The following is a 5811-nucleotide window of genomic DNA, read 5'->3' on the forward strand; positions in this document are numbered from 1 at the left end:
TTAAATTCTGAGTCAATCTAGCGATGTCCGTCCATCCATCTATTCTATCTATTGACATCACACTAACTCCCGAACGAAATATGCTATCATCTTGAATCTTCGCACAAATATAAATGGGCATTATCGGTCCATTAAGACTAGCCCCTATATAAACGTACCCATGAGCAAATTCGATCCGGTCAAGGTTTAAGTTCTCCGATATTCAGGAAAGGTTGGAGGTGGCGTCTAGACAAAGATTCGTATCTTACGATATTTGGTAAGGGGCGCCCACTTGCCCGACTTTTCTTAAAGTACTAAACATTTCCGAATTATTTGAAATTTACAGAGAACGTGGGTGGAGGTTACGAAATGAAAATTGTGTTTTTTGATATATGGAGCGGGACTTTCCTCTGGCCTGCCTTTTTGAAAATTGGGCTTATTTTCTTCGATTTGCCTGAAATTTCCAGACAAGGTTGAAGATTGTCTCTAGAAACAAAACCCCCTAATTTTTATACCCACCACCATAGAATGATAATGGGGGTATAATAAGTTTGTCACTCCGTTTGTAACACATCGAAATATAGATTTCCGACTATATAAAGTATATATTTTCTTGATCAGGGAGAAATTCTAAGATGATATAACCATGTCCGTCTGTCTGTTGTAATCACGCTACAGTCTTCAATACAGAAGTATTCGTACTGAAATTTTGCACAAACTCGTCTTTTGTCTGCAGGCAGGTCAAGTTCGCAGATGGGCTATATCGGTCCATGTTTTGATATAGTCCCCATATAAACCGACCTCCCGATTTGGGGTCTTGGGCTTATAGAAACCGTACTTTTTATACAATTCACCTGAAATTGGAAATCTATCGGTATTTTAGAACCATAAGGAGATGTGCCAAAAATGGTGAGTATCGGTCCATTTTTTGATAGAGCCCCCATATAGACCGATCTCCCGATTTTATTTCTTAGACTTCTAGAATCAGTAGGTTTTATCCAATTTGCCTGAAATTGGAAAACCAGAGGTAATATAGGACCATAAAGAGGTGTGCCAAATATAGTGAGAACCATAAAGAGATGTGCCAAAAATGGTGAGTATCGGTCCATGTTTTGGTAGAGCCCCCATATAGACTGATCTCCCAATTTTATTTCTTGGACTTCTAGAATCAGTAGGTTTTATCCAATTTGCCTGAAATTGGAAAACCAGGGGTAATATAGGACCATAAAGAGGTGTGCCAAATATAGTGAGGATCGGTCCATGTTTTTGTTTAGCCTTATATAGACCGATCTCCCTATTTTACGTCTTGGGCTTTAAGAAACCGTAGATTTTATCCTATTTGCATGAAATTTGAAATCTAGAATTATTTTAGTACCATAAAGAGGTACATTGAAAATGATGAGTATCGGTCGATGTTTTAGTATAGCCACCATATAGACCGATCTCTCGATTTAACTCCTAGGAACCGTAGTTTTTATCCGATTTTCCTGAAATTGTAAATATACTGGTTTTTATCGGTCAATTTGGTAATGTATAAACCGATTTCACTTGCGCCTTCGTATAGAAGGCGGACTGATCATAAAAATTGCTTGAATCTGAATGTAAACTTTCCAGATTTTACTTCTCGTAATCATTTAAATAATGGGGTTGAAAATCTGCAGATTCTAGATTTCAAATCCAGGCGTTATTTCATAATTTTGTTGCACACTTACAAGCGATGTTTATGTTTCATCTAAAACTCAAACAAAAATTGTACTTAAAAAAACATAATCTGATCTAGTTTTCATAGGTAAAATCTTTAAATGTATCTTCGGGAAGCATACCGGTTGAACTGATCTGCTTGGGAAAATATCTGTCATCAAACACTCCTGAAATTTTCAAAGAAAACTATTATACGAGTATTTGATTCATGGTGGTGGGTATTTAAGATTAGGCCCGGCCGAACTTACTGCAGTATATACTTCTTTTATTTCTTTTATTTCTAACATTTACGACTAAAGCGCGTTTTTTGCTAATAAAATTTCTTAAATTTGTCGAAAAATATTTACTTATTTGGACATATCGGCGTGATAACGGGATTTTTAATACAGTATATTTAAAATTTACAACATTTTCCTTCGAGGTGGGTTCACATTTGTTTGTTGTTTGTACATGACAATACAATTTGCGCAAAGGATATTGGCTATGCCCATCTACGTAAATTTTTTGGATAACTTCTTTTCAAATTATTCACACATTATGTGTAAAAATTAAGTACTTAACTTGGCTGATAAGTCCCCGGTCTGACACATAGATGGCGTCGCTGGTATTAAATGCATATTATTTTTATATAGCACCAACCTTCAAATGCTTCCTGTCAAAATTTGACGTCTGTAGTTTGTGAGATAGAGGGTCTTTTGTGAAGCAACTTTTGTTATTGTGAAAAAAATGGGAAAAAAGGAATTTCGTGTTTTGATAAAATACTGTTTTCTGAAGGGAAAAAATACGGTGGAAGCAAAAACTTGGCTTGATAATGAGTTTCCGCACTCTGCCCCAGGGAAATTAACAATAATTGATTGGTAAGCAAAATTCAAGCGTGGTGAAATGAGCACGGGGACGTTGAACACAGTGGACGCCCGAAAGAGGTGGTTACCGACGAAAATATCAAAACAATCCACAAAATGATTTTGAATGACCGTAAAATGAAGTTGATCGAGATAGCAGAGGAACGTGTTGGTCATATCATTAATCAATATTTGGATATCCGGAAGCTCGGTGCAAAATGGGTGCCGCGCGAGATCACATTTGACCAAAAACAACAACGTGTTGATGCTTCTGAGCGGTGTTTGCAGCTGTTAACTCGTAATACACCCGAGTTTTTCCGTCGATATGTGACAATGGATGAAACATGGCTCCATCACTACACTCCTGAGTCCAATCGACAGTCGGCTGAGTGGACAGCGACCGGTGAACCGTCTCCGAAGCGTGGAAAAACTCAAAAGTCCGCTGGCAAAGTAATGGCCTCTGTTTTTTGCGATGCGCATGGAATAATTTTTATCGATTATCTTGAGAAGGGAAAAACCATCAACAGTGACTATTATATGGCGTTATTGAAGCGTTTGAAGGTCGAAATCGCGGCTGAAGAAGAAAAAAGTGTTGTTCCACCGACAGAACGCACCGTGCCACAAGTCATTGAGAACGATGGCAAAAATTCATGAATTGAGCTTCGAATTGCTTCCCCACCCACCGTATTCTTCAGATCTGGCCCCCAGCGACTTTTTCTTGTTCTCAGACCTCAAAAGGATGCTCGCAGGGAAAAAATTTGGCTGCAATGAAGAGGTGATCGCCGAAACTGAGGCCTATTTTGAGGCAAAACCGAAGGAGTACTACCAAAATTGTATCAAACAAGTATATAAAGCATTAAGTTCGGCCGGGCCGAATCTTAAATACCCACCACCATGAATCAAATATTATAGTTTCCTGTGAAAATTTCAGGGCGATTTGGTGACAAGCAGATCAGTTCAACCAGTACCCGAAGATAAATTGAAAGATTTTACCTATGAAGACTAGATCAGATTATGGATTTATAAGAACCATATTTGTTTGAGTTTTAGATGAATCACAAACATCGTGTGCAAGAAAATGAAATAACGCCTTGATTTAAAGTCTAACATCTGTAGATTTTTACCCCCATTATTTAAATGATTACCACAAGTAAAATCTGGAAACTATAATTCAGTTTCAAGCAATTTTCATTATCAGTGCACATGGACCGATATTCACCATTTTCGGCACACCTCTTTATGGTCCTAAAATACCTCTAGATTTCCAATTTCAGACAAATTTGATAAAAACTACGGTTTCTATGAGCCCAATACCCCAACTCGGGAGGTCGTTTTATATGGGGACCATACCAAAACATGGACCGATACTCACAATTTTTGGCACACGTACAATACCTCTAGATTTCCAATATATATTTCTATAAGTCCAAGAAGTAAAATCCGGAGATCGGTCCATATGGAGACTATACCAAAATATGGACCGATACTGACAATTTTTGGCACACGTATTTGTGGTCCTACAATACCTCTAGATTTCCAATTTCAGGTAAAATTTCAAGAAGTAAAATCGGGAGATCGGTCTATATGGGGGCTATACCAAAACATGGACCGATACTCGCCATTTTTGGCACACCTCTTTATGGTCATAAAATACCTCTAGATTTCAAATTTCAGGCAAATTGGATAAAAACTACGATTTCTATAAGCCCACGACCCCAAATCGGGAGGTCGGTTTATATGGGGACTATATCAAAATGTGGACCGATATAGCCCATCTTCGAACTTGACCTGCTTGCAGACAAAAGACGAGTTTGTGTAAAATTTCAGTACGATGGCTTCATTATTGAAGACTGTAGCCTGATTACAACAGACAGCCAGCCAGACAGACAGCCGGACATCGTTATATCGTCTTAGAATTTCTCCCTGATTAAGAATATATATACTTTATATAGTCGGAAATCGATATTTCGATGTGTTACAAACGGAATGACAAACTTATTATACCCCCGTCACCATTCTATGGTGGTGGGTATAAAAATAGGAAGGTCGTTATAATCGATGTATCGCTCTTTAAGGGAACTATGTTGAATAATAAAAACGAATTTTGACAAAAAATGTGTTTTTCTTTATTAGACCGGAGACTTATCAGCCAACCTGTTAACACTTCATTTTTTCGATTTAAATGTTTGAGCCGAAAATGATCAAATGTCCAATGCTAACATACAATTTGAACGACAGTGTACATTAGGTAGGGTCACGGCCTAATGCAAAAAAAAAGTTGATGCAGTCACCCCCCAGTTTTGTAGCATATTTGAAGACAATTTCAGAACACTAAAAATTTTTTTTCGTGCACCCTACGCCCCCCGAAATACAATTTACTGTGCTGTGTCGTCATTTGAAGTTCGATCGAAAAGAAACGCATATCGTTGTTCATGGTTGATCAGGGGCTATATTTCGTGCATTGGTCATTTTTGACTCCGAAGTCAAATTTGATTTTTAATTTTTTTATTTCGCTTCGTATACCCCTACGATGCCCATTTCTTATAACCATTATAAAGACCTTATCAAAATATGAAACTTTTGCTTTGGAAGTATTTAATTATATTCATAAACAAAAAAGTTACAGAGATTTTAAAAAGTCAATAGGTCACCCTACACCATCAAATAGCTTTTGCTGTGTTGTCATGATATCCGATCGAAACCACATGCACATCGTTATTCACATCTACGAAATTAATTTGAAAGGTATTTAATACACACAAACTGTTTATCTGTAAATTTCTAACCGTATCATTGTATACATACTATCACCTACTTTGCAGAATTCCCATGAAGTCCGATCTTTTCGATCGGACTTCAAATGACGACACAGCACAGTAAATTGCATTTCGGGGGGTCGTAGGGTGCACGGAAAAAAAAAGTTTTAGTGTTCTGAAATTGTCTTTAAATATGCTACAAAACTGGGGGGTGACTGCATGAACTTTTTTCGCGACCCTATCTAGTGTACATGTGTCTATTTGTTCGTTATGAATTGTCTTTAAATAATTCAACATAATTTCGTTATTTCTTTTATTTGCAGCAATATCGTCAGACTACAACATCCGTCTTTCATCGTCACTACCTTCGCCATCCAATTCTCCAACTCCCACACGGAAGAGGATTTATCGTTTGGTATGGAAGACGTCCTTGAGCACACAGTGAAACCCACAAAGCAATATAATTCTTCTTTTGTGATTTTTTATATTTAATTAAAAAACAAATAAATCCATGGACTTTCTACCAATCCAGT

The sequence above is a fragment of the Haematobia irritans genome, chromosome 1 (assembly GCF_050003625.1).
Source record: "Haematobia irritans isolate KBUSLIRL chromosome 1, ASM5000362v1, whole genome shotgun sequence".
Lineage (NCBI taxonomy): Eukaryota > Metazoa > Arthropoda > Insecta > Diptera > Muscidae > Haematobia > Haematobia irritans.